This window comes from Bombina bombina, chromosome 2, assembly GCF_027579735.1.
Source record: "Bombina bombina isolate aBomBom1 chromosome 2, aBomBom1.pri, whole genome shotgun sequence".
In the NCBI taxonomy this organism is placed as follows: domain Eukaryota; kingdom Metazoa; phylum Chordata; class Amphibia; order Anura; family Bombinatoridae; genus Bombina; species Bombina bombina.
This window is the reverse complement of record NC_069500.1, coordinates 367,958,162-367,977,919: the sequence shown is the minus strand read 5'-3', so window position 1 is coordinate 367,977,919 and position 19,758 is coordinate 367,958,162. Positions and strand designations below refer to the sequence as shown.

At 35.7% G+C, this 19,758-nt stretch overlaps 1 protein-coding gene across 5 annotated transcripts in view; it reads left to right on the top strand.

The window, feature by feature from the left end:
* The window catches only part of CCDC92 (coiled-coil domain containing 92), a 161,311-nt gene that overhangs the window by 78,208 nt on the left and 63,345 nt on the right, over nt 1–19,758 (top strand). Inside the window, exon 2 of one of the 5 annotated variants that reach the window (XM_053701821.1) lies at nt 2,003–2,340. The exons of 3 other annotated variants lie outside the window; for them this stretch is intronic. The gene's annotated coding sequence lies outside the window, so the exon portion shown is untranslated. Of the gene's footprint in view, nt 1–1,884; nt 2,341–19,758 lie in introns of those variants that run through there. One more of the 5 variants, XM_053701822.1, reaches the window with a different exon arrangement.

Sequence of the window (19,758 nt, the reverse complement as noted above, 5' to 3'; positions counted from 1 at the left end):
AGGTCTGGCTAGATGACTGGTAATGCCTGGTAGGTCTGGCTAGATGACTGGTAATGCCTGGTAGTCTGGCTAGATGACTGGTAATGCCTGGTAGGTCTGGCTAGATGACTGGTAATGCCTGGTAGGTCTGGCTAGATGACTGGTAATGCCTGGTAGTCTGGCTAGATGACTGGTAATGCCTGGTAGGTCTGGCTAGATGACTGGTAATGCCTGGTAGGTCTTGCTAGATGACTGTTAATGCCTGGTAGGTCTTGCTAGATGACTAGTAATGCCTGGTAGGTCTGGCTAGATGACTGGTAATGCCTGGTAGGTCTTGCTAGATGACTGGTAATGCCTGGTAGGTCTGGCTAGATGACTGTTAATGCCTGGTAGGTCTGGCTAGATGACTGGTAATGCCTGGTAGGTCTGGCTAGATGACACGGTAATGCCTGGTAGGTCTTGCTAGATGACACGGTAATGCCTGGTAGGTCTGGCTAGATGACTGTTAATGCCTGGTAGGTCTGGCTAGATGACACGGTAATGCCTGGTATGTCTTGCTAGATGACTGGTAATGCCTGGTAGGTCTGGCTAGATGACTGGTAATGCCTGGTAGGTCTGGCTAGATGACACGGTAATGCCTGGTATGTCTTGCTAGATGACTGGTAATGCCTGGTAGGTCTGGCTAGATGACACGGTAATGCCTGGTAGGTCTTGCTAGATGACTGGTAATGCCTGGTAGGTCTTGCTAGATGACTGGTAATGCCTGGTAGGTCTTGCTAGATGACTGGTAATGCCTGGTAGGTCTGGCTAGATGACACGGTAATGTCTGGTAGGTCTGGCTAGATGACACGGTAATGCCTGGTAGGTCTGGCTAGATGACACGGTAATGCCTGGTAGGTCTGGCTAGATGACTGGTAATGCCTGGTAGGTCTGGCTAGATGACACGGTAATGCCTGGTAGGTCTGGCTAGATGACTGGTAATGCCTGGTAGGTCTGGCTAGATGACTGGTAATGCCTCGTAGGTCTGGCTAGATGACTGGTAATGCCTGGTAGTCTCGCTAGATGACTGGTAATGCCTGGTAGTCTCGCTAGATGACTGGTAATGCCTGGTAGTCTCGCTAGATGACTGGTAATGCCTGGTAGTCTCGCTAGATGACTGGTAATGCCTGGTAGTCTCGCTAGATGACTGGTAATGCCTGGTAGTCTCGCTAGATGACTGGTAATTCCTGGTAGGTCTGGCTAGATGAGGGTAATGCTTGGTAGTCTGGCTAGCTAAATGACACGGTAATGCCTGGTAGGTCTGGCTAGATGACACGGTAATGGCTGGTAGGTCTGGCTAGATGACACGGTAATGCCTGGTAGGTCTGGCTAGATGAGGGTAATGCCTGGTAGTCTGGCTAGCTAAATGACACGGTAATGGCTGGTAGATGATTGTAATGCCTGGTAGTGTGGCTGGCTAGATGACACAGTAAATAAATAGGAATCTTCTTACCCTCTCAATCCCATACAAGATTAGTGCACTTGTTATGATACTACAAAGGCACAAAACTAAAGTCACTGAATAACAGAGAGCTGCGAGCTATGCCTACTGTGTTACACCCACTTCAGCAACCAAGTGGTTAAACCTGAGATCGCAAGACTACAGTGTATTATAGAGAGCGGAGGCATTCTGCGTTCAGTGAACATGTCAGGTTACTATGATCTGGGAATTAAATGCAGACAGTATATGAACAATTCATCAGATGATCTGCTTATATTAAAGAAACTCGTATTCACTGTGTCTTGTGCGAATTACATTGCATTATCGTCCTGTATGTCTGACCCAATTAAAGGGACTTGTGCATCCTGTCATCATTTTGAGAGCTGGTGGATCTCTGCATCCTTATAGTTACCATCTTATATATATATAGTATATGCATCAACTAACTGTATATCGTATTATATGACATTGGTTCTGTGTATGTCGCATTGTCCTGATTTGCTCATATCTGCTGGCTCTATTTTTGGAGCCTTCTCTCAGCAGGATCTGATTTCCAGCCTCCCTTTGATCTGGTTTTGATGGGAGGGACATCTTCCATCCTCCTATCCCCGTCATGCTTGTTTGGGGCATCGCCTTGAAATAAACGATCCATATAAACCCCCAAGGGATGAGAAGGGCGTTTTCTGTAGTGATCACACGAGGATGAGGGGCTGGAGAGCATCCTAGTGCTGTGATTCTCCTGTCACAGGGTGGGGACACTTGGCTGCATAGCGTTTATAGATGGAAGGGACCTTGCTGTAGAACCATCCTGAGAATGTCAGCCCCAGATTTGGGTACTTGTTAATGAGCTGACCCTCTACACGTGGTGCTGAAACCCTTAGGTGAGTGATGGGAATTGCTGCATTCATAGCCCCATATAAATATAACTTCGCAGGCTATGGTAAGATCATAGGTACCGAGGAAGCTGCATTGCAGATGTATAGCAATGTTCAACCTGTATGTAAAATTCTGGTACCCTATTATGTCTCAGATGGGCTTTTTAATCTGGGTTTAACACCAGTGTTGTTCTGTGCAAAGCTGGCCTGATGTTTGACTCTTAGGGAGTTTACTTATTAATATGCTGTGCCTATATAAAAATATAGATGATACAAAGCGAATTCATTATAGACAGATAACTGAACACCTTTATGTAACATTTCTTATCTATAACCCCTGTAAACGATTATTGCAAGGTATTCTATTATTCTTTTAAGACTGTGCTATGCATTTGTATTTTAAAGCAAATGCATTGTTATGAAAATCGCCATATAATTCCATAATTATTTAATGGAGCAGACAAAGAGAGCAGTGATTTATCTATTAGTGATGCTGATGACCTGCTCATATCTCCAGGGTTTAAACAATGACATCAGCCCTGCAATCCTAAACCTGTATCTACAATCTGCTTATTTAGCATATTCAAAGTTATTAGGTTTCCTTTTGTTGTTGGGGGAAAGAAGTTTGCTTGTAAAAGAAATTAAACAAACTTTATCATTTAGACATTATAAATAAAACTGTAATTTTAACATTTAAAATGACAACCTATTTTTCAGAAGTTAAAACAGTTGAAATACCAAACAAAGTATATTTCACTACAGGTTCCTTTGTTGACTGCAAATATACAAACTTTGAAAATATGTTTGGATTTTTTTCATATTTTGAATACAAAAGTCTAATACAAAATGCATCTTTTGTGCTTTACATTTTTAGGATACCACCTGCAGATTTTGTCTGCAGTAATGTCAGTACTTTGCATAAATGTAGTTAACCCTTTCATTGGTAAATTGTATTGCAACACACTGTTTTTGTTATCAAGATGGCAAACTTAGAGGGACATAAAACCCAAATTTGTTTCTTTCTTAATTCACATAGAGTGTCATTTTAATCAACTTTCCAGTTTACTTCTATTATCAATTTACTTCATTCTATTGGTATCCTTTGTTGAAAAAACAGCAATGCACTTCTGGGAGCTAGTTTTCACACTGTGTGAGTCAATAACATGAGGCATATATGTGCAACCACCAATCAGCAGCTCGTGAGCCTACCTAGGTATCAAGACAACTAAACAAATTGCATAATAAAAGTAAACTGGAAAGATGTAAAAAAAAATTGCATGCTCTAACTGAATCATGACAGAAAAAATTGGGTTTCATGTCCATTTAAATGCTACCAATAATGTTTTGATTATATTCCCAGCTTAAGCTATTTCCATTACAAATAATATATTATACAGTGTGTATAAAATCGATATGGTAGCCTTGGCATTTTCCAGGGCTTGACAAATTCCAGAATCTAGAGAGCCATAGCTGATAAAGTTTTAGTTCTGGCTACTAACATTCTTATTAATTCTACAGCATTTATAGAGATATATCCTGCATTGCCTCCAAAATGTGTGACTGGCTACAAAGTTGCTTGGATGGTTCCTGTGTGTAATATAATTTGTAAACACCTGCATTATGCTTACATAGTTTGACTTCTGGTGTGATACCGCAGTAGCAATACTGTATGTTAGTTACACTACGTTATGTACATTAGATTCATTGTTTACTTTCCATTTGTGTGAGATCAAATACTTAAAATCATAATTCATAAACTCTATTTTTTTTTTACATCAGACTTAATATTTTTTTACCCGATTGTCTTTGCAGTTAGTCTCTCTCTTTGCTTCTGTTTCCCATGTCTAGTTTTGCCAAAAATCCCACAAAAACATAGACATATGTAAAGAACTATTGCATATAATTAATCAAAATGTTTTTTTTTAATTTTTCTTGTTTTCTTTATAAAAAAGGAGACATTGGGTTCTTAAAGGGACATTGTAGAGTAAAAATAAAATGCTGTTTTGTTGAAGCTTTTTATTTTTAGTCAAATAACTTTCTTTTGAATTTAACCCCCGAAAAATCGTTTATTAAATTTTCTAAGCTGTGCTACTGGTCCACTTAAAGGGTCATGATACCCAAATGTTGAAGCGCTTGAAAGTGATGCAGCATAGCTTTAAAAAGCTGACTAGAAAATATTACCCAAACATCTTTATGTAAAAAAGGAAGATATTTTACCTCAACATTTGCTAAGTATTCACACCCCACTGTAAAGAGGCTGTAAGCAGCCCCAGGACTTGCAAGGGAGTGTGCATCTGTCATGTGAAGGCACAGTCTTGTTATTTTCCTATTAGGTTTAAGGAAGATTACTATGAAATCTTACAAGATTTCAGTGAACCCTTATGAGATCACAGCAAGGCAAAGCAACAGGACAGCAGTTGAAGTATAAAAGTTCACAGAACACTTACTAGTGTGAGCTGAAGAGGTGATATTTTCCTGTCAGCTTTTTACAGTTATGCTGCATCACGTTCAAGTGATTTAGCATATGAGTATTATGTCCCTTTAATATAGACAGCTGGTGAACCAGTAAGGATTAGTAGTGCATGTGTATGCTCCAGTCACCAGCTTTATCCTAGCTTTTATTTACAATTGTGGAGCTTATTTCTATATACTATATTGTATTTTCTTTTTACAATTAGTTTTACTAGTTGACCAGCTTTATCCTAATTTAGATCAGAATCAAGGTGTTTTAAAATCGCTACACTGACTTAGGGCTATATTACAAGTGGAACGCTAATTTATTGCACACCTGTAAACAGGAAAATTCTCCCGTTTACGGGTACTCAATAAATAACCAGCCAGTGATCTTGCGGTAGCAATAAGCGCTCAGAAAATTAACCAGAGGTCAGACCTCTGGTTAATTTTTTTAAATGTGCCCCAATTGCCCCCAAAATACAGTGTAGTAACCGTTATTAAAAAATAAAAATAGTAGGATCTTTGTTTTTTAATAAATTAACTGCATGAAACAGTTATAAAAAGCTAAAGTTGGCGGGTGTGGGGTGTTAGAAAAAAAAAAAAAAAAAAAGTGAAAAGTGCCTTTACATTGCGGTCTATGAGAACTGTGTGTTCCCTGTAAATATATATGTTTATTCATATATTTATATATTTTTATATTTGCTGCCCATCGCTGCATGACTTACCCCCTTCTCTGTGCTATTTCTCATGCCATGTTTGATGGTACCGTGCTCTAGTGAATGCAATGCTTCAGTGCAATGCTAACATGAGGTCGTGTTCGCATTGCACCTAACTTGTAATACCAGCGCACATTTGCATGCGCTGGAATTACTAAACTGAGTGCCAATATCACCTTTGCGAAAGCAACATTTTACGCTTAACTTGTAATCTGGCCCTTAGTGTTTAAACCTTTTAAAGGTGATAAACACATAGTTAAAAAGGGAATTCGTTGTAACTAAAGAACTTTATATACTATATGTCGCTTCAAATAGTTTATGTAATAAACAGCTTAATGAGCACAGCACCTATATCATAAAACTAGTCTAATAAGTGAGCAAGTCACTGGCAGCACCTGCAAAACTACCTAACCAAATGCATCAAAAATGTAAGGCAGATTACGAGTGGAACTGTTATGCATGAGCGATAACGATAAGGGGTTAATCGCGGGTGTTTGCGCTTGTCGGTAGTAGCATGCATATTACTAGTTAAAAGTAAACTTATTTGCTCGAGTGCAATTCAATGTTTCTTTCTTAATTCACATAGAGTGTCATTTTAATCAACTTTCCAGTTTACTTCTATTATCAATTTACTTCATTCTATTGGTATCCTTTGTTGAAAAAACAGCAATGCACTTCTGGGAGCTAGTTTTCACACTGTGTGAGTCAATAACATGAGGCATATATGTGCAACCACCAATCAGCAGCTCGTGAGCCTACCTAGGTATCAAGACAACTAAACAAATTGCATAATAAAAGTAAACTGGAAAGATGTAAAAAAAAATTGCATGCTCTAACTGAATCATGACAGAAAAAATTGGGTTTCATGTCCATTTAAATGCTACCAATAATGTTTTGATTATATTCCCAGCTTAAGCTATTTCCATTACAAATAATATATTATACAGTGTGTATAAAATCGATATGGTAGCCTTGGCATTTTCCAGGGCTTGACAAATTCCAGAATCTAGAGAGCCATAGCTGATAAAGTTTTAGTTCTGGCTACTAACATTCTTATTAATTCTACAGCATTTATAGAGATATATCCTGCATTGCCTCCAAAATGTGTGACTGGCTACAAAGTTGCTTGGATGGTTCCTGTGTGTAATATAATTTGTAAACACCTGCATTATGCTTACATAGTTTGACTTCTGGTGTGATACCGCAGTAGCAATACTGTATGTTAGTTACACTACGTTATGTACATTAGATTCATTGTTTACTTTCCATTTGTGTGAGATCAAATACTTAAAATCATAATTCATAAACTCTATTTTTTTTTTACATCAGACTTAATATTTTTTTACCCGATTGTCTTTGCAGTTAGTCTCTCTCTTTGCTTCTGTTTCCCATGTCTAGTTTTGCCAAAAATCCCACAAAAACATAGACATATGTAAAGAACTATTGCATATAATTAATCAAAATGTTTTTTTTAATTTTTCTTGTTTTCTTTATAAAAAAGGAGACATTGGGTTCTTAAAGGGACATTGTAGAGTAAAAATAAAATGCTGTTTTGTTGAAGCTTTTTATTTTTAGTCAAATAACTTTCTTTTGAATTTAACCCCCGAAAAATCGTTTATTAAATTTTCTAAGCTGTGCTACTGGTCCACTTAAAGGGTCATGATACCCAAATGTTGAAGCGCTTGAAAGTGATGCAGCATAGCTTTAAAAAGCTGACTAGAAAATATTACCCAAACATCTTTATGTAAAAAAGGAAGATATTTTACCTCAACATTTGCTAAGTATTCACACCCCACTGTAAAGAGGCTGTAAGCAGCCCCAGGACTTGCAAGGGAGTGTGCATCTGTCATGTGAAGGCACAGTCTTGTTATTTTCCTATTAGGTTTAAGGAAGATTACTATGAAATCTTACAAGATTTCAGTGAACCCTTATGAGATCACAGCAAGGCAAAGCAACAGGACAGCAGTTGAAGTATAAAAGTTCACAGAACACTTACTAGTGTGAGCTGAAGAGGTGATATTTTCCTGTCAGCTTTTTACAGTTATGCTGCATCACGTTCAAGTGATTTAGCATATGAGTATTATGTCCCTTTAATATAGACAGCTGGTGAACCAGTAAGGATTAGTAGTGCATGTGTATGCTCCAGTCACCAGCTTTATCCTAGCTTTTATTTACAATTGTGGAGCTTATTTCTATATACTATATTGTATTTTCTTTTTACAATTAGTTTTACTAGTTGACCAGCTTTATCCTAATTTAGATCAGAATCAAGGTGTTTTAAAATCGCTACACTGACTTAGGGCTATATTACAAGTGGAACGCTAATTTATTGCACACCTGTAAACAGGAAAATTCTCCCGTTTACGGGTACTCAATAAATAACCAGCCAGTGATCTTGCGGTAGCAATAAGCGCTCAGAAAATTAACCAGAGGTCAGACCTCTGGTTAATTTTTTTAAATGTGCCCCAATTGCCCCCAAAATACAGTGTAGTAACCGTTATTAAAAAATAAAAATAGTAGGATCTTTGTTTTTTAATAAATTAACTGCATGAAACAGTTATAAAAAGCTAAAGTTGGCGGGTGTGGGGTGTTAGAAAAAAAAAAAAAAAAAAAGTGAAAAGTGCCTTTACATTGCGGTCTATGAGAACTGTGTGTTCCCTGTAAATATATATGTTTATTCATATATTTATATATTTTTATATTTGCTGCCCATCGCTGCATGACTTACCCCCTTCTCTGTGCTATTTCTCATGCCATGTTTGATGGTACCGTGCTCTAGTGAATGCAATGCTTCAGTGCAATGCTAACATGAGGTCGTGTTCGCATTGCACCTAACTTGTAATACCAGCGCACATTTGCATGCGCTGGAATTACTAAACTGAGTGCCAATATCACCTTTGCGAAAGCAACATTTTACGCTTAACTTGTAATCTGGCCCTTAGTGTTTAAACCTTTTAAAGGTGATAAACACATAGTTAAAAAGGGAATTCGTTGTAACTAAAGAACTTTATATACTATATGTCGCTTCAAATAGTTTATGTAATAAACAGCTTAATGAGCACAGCACCTATATCATAAAACTAGTCTAATAAGTGAGCAAGTCACTGGCAGCACCTGCAAAACTACCTAACCAAATGCATCAAAAATGTAAGGCAGATTACGAGTGGAACTGTTATGCATGAGCGATAACGATAAGGGGTTAATCGCGGGTGTTTGCGCTTGTCGGTAGTAGCATGCATATTACTAGTTAAAAGTAAACTTATTTGCTCGAGTGCAATTCAATGTTTCTTTCTTAATTCACATAGAGTGTCATTTTAATCAACTTTCCAGTTTACTTCTATTATCAATTTACTTCATTCTATTGGTATCCTTTGTTGAAAAAACAGCAATGCACTTCTGGGAGCTAGTTTTCACACTGTGTGAGTCAATAACATGAGGCATATATGTGCAACCACCAATCAGCAGCTCGTGAGCCTACCTAGGTATCAAGACAACTAAACAAATTGCATAATAAAAGTAAACTGGAAAGATGTAAAAAAAAATTGCATGCTCTAACTGAATCATGACAGAAAAAATTGGGTTTCATGTCCATTTAAATGCTACCAATAATGTTTTGATTATATTCCCAGCTTAAGCTATTTCCATTACAAATAATATATTATACAGTGTGTATAAAATCGATATGGTAGCCTTGGCATTTTCCAGGGCTTGACAAATTCCAGAATCTAGAGAGCCATAGCTGATAAAGTTTTAGTTCTGGCTACTAACATTCTTATTAATTCTACAGCATTTATAGAGATATATCCTGCATTGCCTCCAAAATGTGTGACTGGCTACAAAGTTGCTTGGATGGTTCCTGTGTGTAATATAATTTGTAAACACCTGCATTATGCTTACATAGTTTGACTTCTGGTGTGATACCGCAGTAGCAATACTGTATGTTAGTTACACTACGTTATGTACATTAGATTCATTGTTTACTTTCCATTTGTGTGAGATCAAATACTTAAAATCATAATTCATAAACTCTATTTTTTTTTTACATCAGACTTAATATTTTTTTACCCGATTGTCTTTGCAGTTAGTCTCTCTCTTTGCTTCTGTTTCCCATGTCTAGTTTTGCCAAAAATCCCACAAAAACATAGACATATGTAAAGAACTATTGCATATAATTAATCAAAATGTTTTTTTTAATTGTTCTTGTTTTCTTTATAAAAAAGGAGACATTGGGTTCTTAAAGGGACATTGTAGAGTAAAAATAAAATGCTGTTTTGTTGAAGCTTTTTATTTTTAGTCAAATAACTTTCTTTTGAATTTAACCCCCGAAAAATCGTTTATTAAATTTTCTAAGCTGTGCTACTGGTCCACTTAAAGGGTCATGATACCCAAATGTTGAAGCGCTTGAAAGTGATGCAGCATAGCTTTAAAAAGCTGACTAGAAAATATTACCCAAACATCTTTATGTAAAAAAGGAAGATATTTTACCTCAACATTTGCTAAGTATTCACACCCCACTGTAAAGAGGCTGTAAGCAGCCCCAGGACTTGCAAGGGAGTGTGCATCTGTCATGTGAAGGCACAGTCTTGTTATTTTCCTATTAGGTTTAAGGAAGATTACTATGAAATCTTACAAGATTTCAGTGAACCCTTATGAGATCACAGCAAGGCAAAGCAACAGGACAGCAGTTGAAGTATAAAAGTTCACAGAACACTTACTAGTGTGAGCTGAAGAGGTGATATTTTCCTGTCAGCTTTTTACAGTTATGCTGCATCACGTTCAAGTGATTTAGCATATGAGTATTATGTCCCTTTAATATAGACAGCTGGTGAACCAGTAAGGATTAGTAGTGCATGTGTATGCTCCAGTCACCAGCTTTATCCTAGCTTTTATTTACAATTGTGGAGCTTATTTCTATATACTATATTGTATTTTCTTTTTACAATTAGTTTTACTAGTTGACCAGCTTTATCCTAATTTAGATCAGAATCAAGGTGTTTTAAAATCGCTACACTGACTTAGGGCTATATTACAAGTGGAACGCTAATTTATTGCACACCTGTAAACAGGAAAATTCTCCCGTTTACGGGTACTCAATAAATAACCAGCCAGTGATCTTGCGGTAGCAATAAGCGCTCAGAAAATTAACCAGAGGTCAGACCTCTGGTTAATTTTTTTAAATGTGCCCCAATTGCCCCCAAAATACAGTGTAGTAACCGTTATTAAAAAATAAAAATAGTAGGATCTTTGTTTTTTAATAAATTAACTGCATGAAACAGTTATAAAAAGCTAAAGTTGGCGGGTGTGGGGTGTTAGAAAAAAAAAAAAAAAAAAGTGAAAAGTGCCTTTACATTGCGGTCTATGAGAACTGTGTGTTCCCTGTAAATATATATGTTTATTCATATATTTATATATTTTTATATTTGCTGCCCATCGCTGCATGACTTACCCCCTTCTCTGTGCTATTTCTCATGCCATGTTTGATGGTACCGTGCTCTAGTGAATGCAATGCTTCAGTGCAATGCTAACATGAGGTCGTGTTCGCATTGCACCTAACTTGTAATACCAGCGCACATTTGCATGCGCTGGAATTACTAAACTGAGTGCCAATATCACCTTTGCGAAAGCAACATTTTACGCTTAACTTGTAATCTGGCCCTTAGTGTTTAAACCTTTTAAAGGTGATAAACACATAGTTAAAAAGGGAATTCGTTGTAACTAAAGAACTTTATATACTATATGTCGCTTCAAATAGTTTATGTAATAAACAGCTTAATGAGCACAGCACCTATATCATAAAACTAGTCTAATAAGTGAGCAAGTCACTGGCAGCACCTGCAAAACTACCTAACCAAATGCATCAAAAATGTAAGGCAGATTACGAGTGGAACTGTTATGCATGAGCGATAACGATAAGGGGTTAATCGCGGGTGTTTGCGCTTGTCGGTAGTAGCATGCATATTACTAGTTAAAAGTAAACTTATTTGCTCGAGTGCAATTCAATTTAACAAGTCTCGTGTTATAACATTCTCAGAGCTCTGGTTAACTGTTACGCTCTGCAAAAAAGTTGTACAAAATAAATATTACCAAAAAAAAATCATATAGAAATATATGTATTTATGAAGAAATAGAGCAATTTCTTCTGTGTGAAGAACATTGCAATTTAAATATTAATATTTTATGTGGGGCTAGCGCACTTGAGAATATGCATTTGGGTATGCACACGAGTAGGGTGTTAGTTCCACTTTGAAGTCAGTGGGGGAATACGTTAACATGATAGCGATATTGTAAGTTTGGCGTTTTGTGCTTTAATTTGTAATATATGTGGTATCCAACGCATGCAAAAAGCTTACTTCTAGCAGGGGTTGGCGCACAAGCGAGATTGATAATTACCACTTCTCTCCTAATCTGGCTCATAGTAAGTTAAGGTATAAATTATGATAAAAATGCAAGAAACTTTATTATGGTGGCTGTCTCAAAAACATTTCAACAACATTTTGGGCTAAAGGCCCTTAAGGATAGTAAACACCAAAAAATGTTATTGTTTAAAAAGATAGATAATCCCTTTATTTACCATTCCCCAGTTTTGCATAACCAACACTGTTATATTAAAGGGTCAGTAAACCTTAAAAAAAATGTTATATAATTCTGCACATAGTGCAGAATTATATAACATTACATTAGCCAAACGTTTTAAATCATAATATTGCCTTTTTATTTTTAAAAAATATCGCTGTTTTACAGACCCGCTCTCTGGGCTCTGCTGAGCGGGTCTGTTGTTTTTACTGAGCGCATCGGGCCAGCTGTATAGTCACAGCCCGGCCCGACCGCGCCATTAGACACAATGCAGCTCGCTCCCGCTGTCAGACAGAGCAGGAGCGAGCTGCATTGTGTCTAATGGCGCGGTCGGGCCGGGCTGTGACTATACAGCTGGCCCGATGCGCTCAGTAAAAACAACAGACCCGCTCAGCAGAGCCCAGAGAGCGGGTCTGTAAAACGGCAATATTTTTTAAAAATAAAAAGGCAATATTATGATTTAAAACGTTTGGCTAATGTAATGTTATATAATTCTGCACTATGTGCAGAATTATATAACATTTTTTTTAAGGTTTACTGTCCCTTTAATATACTTGTTACCTTTGTTATTGCCTTGTATCTAAACTTCTGCTGACTGCCTCCTTATCTCAGATCTTTTGACAGACTTGCATTTCAGGCAATTAGTGCTGACTCTTAAATAACTTCATGTGCATGTGCACAATGTAATCTATATGAAACACATTAATTAACGCCCTGTAGTGGTGAAAAACTGTCAAATGCATTCAGTTGAGAGGCAGCCTTCAAGGGCTTAGAAATTAGCATATGAGCCTACCTAGGTTTGGCTTTCAACTAAGAATAACAAGTGAACAAAGCAAATTTGATGAAAAAAGTAAATTAGAAAGTTGTTTAAAATGACATGCCCTATCTGAATCATGAAAGTTTAATTTGGACTTTACTATCCCTTTAATTCAGACAGTTCATATAACGTGGTGAAGAACACGCAAGTGACATGGTTAGCTCAAGGATGTTTGGTGGTGAATTACAGATTCACTTTATCTTTTATTATCAGTTATTTGTATCAGTTATTGTTATCTTTTAATTCTATTTCAGGAATGGTGATACATTTTTAACTGCATTTTTGCCACCTGACCATGTACAAAATGATCACTACAGCTCATTGTCTTTTCCTGTGCCCAGTTGTATCTTCTCTTAGGTTCACTGTAGTCTTAGAATTTTAGACTATTATTCCACAAACTGGTCTGTCTGTACCAGTGCATATGTGTTGTCATTTGTCTTGTGTATTTATTGGGTTTTATGGCATTCAAGTAAGGTTATTAATTAGCAACATTGTATTTAACATGATGCAGTGACATTGTCCTTGGTAATATCCATATCAGCCACTATACAATTACTAATACCTACTGTAAATACACTGATAATTAGTGCAGTCAATGTGTATTTTGACCTAGGCTAACTAGGCTTGTGCCAAAGGCGACGGGTTTTAGGGGGCAGGAAACTTTGTAGTGTAGTTCTATGCTTATATCCCGTATTCTTCAAATGTTTTGTTTATTCATTTTATTACAAATGAATAAGTCCCTGGTTGTGTAGTTGGGGTTTGTTACCCCCGTGCTTCTCTTGCCCTTTTGGGAAATGTATGTGCGTACATTGCTGGGGTTGGGCTTAACTCTGGGGGCCGTTGTTTTCACAGGGTCCAGGGCAGCAGAAAACAAAATAAACAACAAAAGCAATGGAACGTCATATCATTTAGAATAAAAGGCATCTTTAAAGTTACATAATCATTACATTTGAACTGCTTGTTCATGACTCTCCCAGTTTAAGAGTAAATAATTGATTTGACTGTTACAACATTTAGCCTGTGGAGGAAGTGCTGGATTTGCACAGACATGGCTGTCACTGGTCTATGTAAGTTTAAAATATGGATGGGCGAATATTTTACAACATTAGAATTTTAACACATTCTTTCGTTTTGAATTTCGAATGTTTGTACAACATTCTAAAATTCATTTAATGTAATAGTATTTCTAATGCTTTCTTTAATTGTAATATTTGATTCAAATTTTTCTAATTCGATTGAAATTATGCAATATTCAAATTTGGAAAATTTGAATTGATATGTTTGTAATAGTATTTCTAATGCTCTCTTAAAATGTAATATTTAAATTAAGCAATATTCAAAATAGAAACATTGACATTTATATATTTGTATCGTTTGTTTCAATCTAATTATGAACATTCGAAAACGAAAGTAACATTTGAAAAACAGAAATAACATTCGATTACCGAATTTTAATGGATTTTTATTCTTATCAACATTCGATTGTCCAAAACGAATGTCAACAGGACTATTCATTCTACCAAACGCATTACACTTTCAACACATTCGCCCATCCCTAGTTTAAAACTAACATTTTCTCAGAGACCAGTGACTGTCATGTCTTTGTGTTAGACTATAATAACTGTTAAACTTTATTCATATGCGCTCACGCGGTGTCTTCTGTTAGTGTACTGTGATCATAAAATGTGCATCAACATTATGAACAATTTAAATGAGTTCAAACCAACTCAGATCTGGACTAGAGTTTACAAAGGTCTCTATTTTAACCCATACGCATTTACGTACGAAAATCTAGTGCACAAGCTTTGGTGACTTTTTGCCTCAGTTATTTAAAAAAACAAAACACTTCTCACATTATATAATTGATATAAAATGGAAATATAGTTACAAAAGATATAAGAAACAGGTTATTCAAGGGGGTGTTAAGAGACCTTTGCAACATGTATACACGACTAAAGACATTATAGCTAATTAATTAAGTATTAAAGGGATGATTTAGTGTAAAAAATAAAATACTCCATTAAGTTAAAGCTTTTCATTGTCATATTAATTCCTTTGGCTGTTGCAGTGGTAAAACACCTAGTAAAACAAAGCTATCTTCCTTTGCAACTCCCAATGAGGGAACAGCTGATGAGCAAATGAGAGGCAGGCATGCACGTGAATGCTTCCGTCACTGTATCCTCATCTGAAGCAGAATAGGAGTGCAGCTTTGACTATGTGCTTAACCCTTTTAAAGGAGTTAAATGTATAGTACAAATTGTGATTTTTTTTTTAATATTAGATGTTGTAATGAAATAGATCATTTTATTTTTACTCTGGAATGTCTCTGTAATAACTTTTATATAATGCAATGTCTTTTTCTTTACCTTGCCTTAAATATTATTGCATGACATGTGCAATTAACAATTTCAGCTAATTGTGAGTAACTTTCTAGTTTTTACATTTTTTTAAATTTTCAAACACTGCACTAACATCATAAATAACCATTGTAAGTTAAAGGGACAGTCTACCTGAAATGTTATTGTTTTAAAAGATAGATAATCCCTTTATTACCCATTCCCAGTTTTGCATAACCAACACTGTTATATTAATACACTTTTTACCTCAGTGATTACCTTGTATTTAAGCTTTTGCAGACTTCCCCCTTACAAATTTGCATTTTAGCCAATCAGTGCTGACTCATAAATAATTGCAAAGGAATGAGCATAATGGTATCTATATGGCACACATTAACTAGCGCTGTCAAGCTGTGAAAAACTGTCAAATTGCATATGAGCCTACCTAGGTTTAGCGTTCAACAAAAAATACCAAGAGAACAAAGCAAATTTGATGATAAAAGTAAATTGGACAGTTGTTTAAAATTGCATACTTTATCTGAATCATGAAAGTTTAATTTTGACTAGTCTGTCACTTTAAGTGAACAACAACTATTGTTTTCAAGAGGGGGAAGGTTGTTTTAAGAAGCTAAGTCCAAAATAATGAGAAAAGAGCTACTCTTCCCCATTAGGGGAAATGTCCTGTGTCCCAGTTCCACCCACTACATACCTGACTCTATCCAGCCCCACCCACAATACATGTGGCTCCACCCACAAAAACTCCAGCAGGCCACCGCCCACTAAAAGGGAGGGAAATGAAAGAAGGAAGAGAGAGATTGATTGATTAGGAGTCAGCCCATTTTAGGTTCCACACCTTGGATAGCGCTTGCTTATTGGTGGCTACTTTTAACAAACCAATAAGCAAGCATAACCCATGTTTTCAACCAAAAATGGGCCAGATCTTACGCTTTACATTCCTGCTTTTTAAATAAAGATAGCAAGAGAACAAAGAAAAATTGATAATAGGATTAAATTAGAAAGTTGCTTAAAATTGCATGCTCTATCTGAATCATTAAAGAAAAAAAATGGGTTTAGTGTCCCTTTAGTCCTGGGCCTTTTTTTTTATTTATTTTGTATTAAATAATGGAGAGATTAATGATGCAGATGACAATTTTGTGTTTTCAGCAGGTAACAATTTTAAAGCTTCAGGGGTATTAACCTCAAAAGCATTTTAGTATCTTTATCCCTATAGACAATACAAAATAACAATGTTATTTTGTATTGTCTGACAAATGGGGTAACACCCCGAAATGTTACATTAAAGGTAACTTTGGAAATCCTGGCAAGTGCATCCCCATTTCTTTACTATATATATATATATAAGCAAGGAAAGCGCACTTCAAAGGAATTCCATCCACAAGTATATTCACTTTATTGGGAACTTTACGATCCGTCCTCAGACATAAAGTGTGTGTATATATATATATATATATATATAATTATAATTATTATTTTTTATTATAATATTATATATATTTTTTACAACATTCATTTTATTCTCCAGGTAGGTTAAACACAAAGTTAATAATATGTATGCTTTTAAAGATATCTGCGTTACTGTGTCAAAATAATGACAGTGTTAATTTGGCTGTGGTTTCTTCTCAGTTGCTCTTTAACCAGCTTTTAATTATTAAGTGCAAAGAATTCTACTTTGTTGTATAGTGTTAAAGGGCGCTTAGGCCCTGCTTGCTAGGTTGCTCTGAGAACTGAAAATCCCAACAAAATGTTTTCTGTTTGCTTCCTGAATATGTTTATCACACACATCACAAACTGACTGAAAAACTTGTTCAGACACGTTAGGCAGCCATCTTTATGAATGAAATAGCCTCCATGTTCCATTGTCCCTGTGTGTTTTGTTTCCACATAGGTGTGCAGAAACCCCACAAAAAGACAGTTTCTTCCTTTTTTTTCTTGCATATTTAGCTGGTGTTTTGGTTATATCATCTATTTATTTGGGCTCTCCCATTTAAAAGTCCTTCTACTTAATATATAGGAACTAAAAAACCATGGAAGCTGAATATAACGTTTTTTTAAAGGCACTCTAATGGATTGTAATGAGGGCTTTTGTGTTCTATCACTAATACAGGGTCAAAATGATTAAAGGGTCGTTCTCGTGCAAAAAGTACAATGATTTAACTATTTACAGCATTTTAAGTACACACTACTTACCTTGGCTATAGGATTGATCACACAACCTTGTTCTTTTTTTACAGTAGATTATAACTTTTCAGCGACTATTGTCACTGTGTTTTTCTGGTGATAAAGATACTAAAATGCTTTTGAGGTTAATACCCCTGAAGCTTTAAAATTGTTACCTGCTGAAAACACAAAATTGTCATCTGCATCATTAATCTCTCCATTATTTAATACAAAATAAATTAAAAAAAAGGCCCAGGATTAAAGGGACACTAAACCCAATTTTTTTCTTTAATGATTCAGATAGAGCATGCAATTTTAAGCAACTTTCTAATTTAATCCTATTATCAATTTTTCTTTGTTCTCTTGCTATCTTTATTTAAAAAGCAGGAATGTAAAGCGTAAGATCTGGCCCATTTTTGGTTGAAAACATGGGTTATGCTTGCTTATTGGTTTGCTAAATGTAGCCACCAATAAGCAAGCACTATCCAGGGTGTAGAACCTAAAATGGGCTGACTCCTAAGCTTTAAAGTCCTGCTTTTTAAATAAAGATATTGTAGAGATAGATACCAGCACAACACCAATTAAAGTCCCACAGTGAGAACTGCCGAAACTCACCATTATGTAGAGAAAAATAAAGGAAAAAGGGTCTCAAATAATGCAGAAAAGTCCTCTTTATTAGATCTTATCCCATGTAACCTAATAAAGAGGACTTTTCTGCATTATTGGAGACCCTTTTTTTCCTTTATTTTTTTTTTTAAATAAAGATAGCAAGAGAACGAAGAAAAATTGATAGGAGTAAACTAGAAAGTTGCTTAAAGGGACAGTTTACTCAAACATTTTCTCCCCTTTAATTTGTTCCCAATAATCCACTTTACCTGCTGGAGTTTATTACATTGTTTACATGTATTTCCATTACCCTTATATTGGCATTTGAATTGAATTGAGTGTATTTAGCCTGTGGTATTCCCACCCATCCTGAAAGTTTTTGGCCTCGAGGCCAAGCTATATTAACACAGCCAGTAGAAGAAATTACACTCCCAGTGGGTTATAGAAGATATAAGGTAATAAAATGTTAATTTTTCATTGTTCTCTCCAAGTATTGGTGATTGGTTTATGGACAGATATAAGATAAAGAAGCAGGTATATTTATACAATGTGATAAAGTAATGATATCTGATTATACCTACAAGCTCAACTCATTTTATTAGGTTGTGGCTTCAAAAAACAAAATAAGCTAATTCATATACACAAATAAGCCTTACGAAAGCAAAAAGTAATTGGAAACACATTAAGGGAAAAACAATTTTATAGTTTACTGTCCCTTTAAAATTGCATGCTCTATCTGGCTCATGAAAGAAAAAATTTAGGTTTAGTATCCCTTTAATGACAAACAAAATGGCGATTTTGTTGGTTTAGCGATTACATCACAGGTTCAATGGCCTGTACATTGATTGATCCCTTTTAATAATGTGCGGTGATGGTAATAAGTGGTGCGTGCAATTAACCTGTTGTGATTCAAAACCATAGAGATGTGTGTGTATGTTCTTTCAAATTATTTAAACAGGGAGGTTATGGGTGCAGTGAGTGTTTTGCTTTTCTGGTTTATTGATTAAGCACATTTTTTTAGCATGTAGTGGTTTTTATCTGTTTTGGATCATTTTAGCAAGGGAATTTGATTTAAAAAAATTATTTTTATATATATATATATATATATATATATATATATATATATATATATATATATATATAAAATTATGAATGCAAGTTGAAAAATAAACAAAAAAAACAATGGCAGTGCTGAGATAATGCTTTGCCATTTGCTCATGAGATTTCATAGAACTTACTTAAGCACAATAAGTAAATAACGTGACTGTGCCTGCATATGCCAGATTCAGACTTCCTTGCAAATCCTGGGACAAGCATCCTGACTGGCTGCTTAAAGTCTCTTTACAGTGGGGTGTGAAATTTGAGGTAAAATATTTTTCTTTTTTACAGAGAGATTCTCAGGTGATATTTTCAAGTCAGCTTTTTACAGTTATGCTGCATCACTTTCATGTGCTTCAACATTTGGGTATCATGTCCCTTAAAATTAACCACTTGGTTCCTGGGAATCTCAGCGAAAAACTTTCCCAAAATTATGGAACCTAGGTTGACAGTTTAATCAAGTTTGATTGCCTTGGACTGAAAGAGTGACAGTATTGCTTGATAGGGAGGCTATACTTTCACCCAGTTTGTCAACATAATAATAATAATAATTATTATAAAGAAATAACTCCCTGGTACATTTATTTCTTCATCATGAAGTAGAATATAGCTTACATTTTGTATACATTAAAGGGACACTGTACCC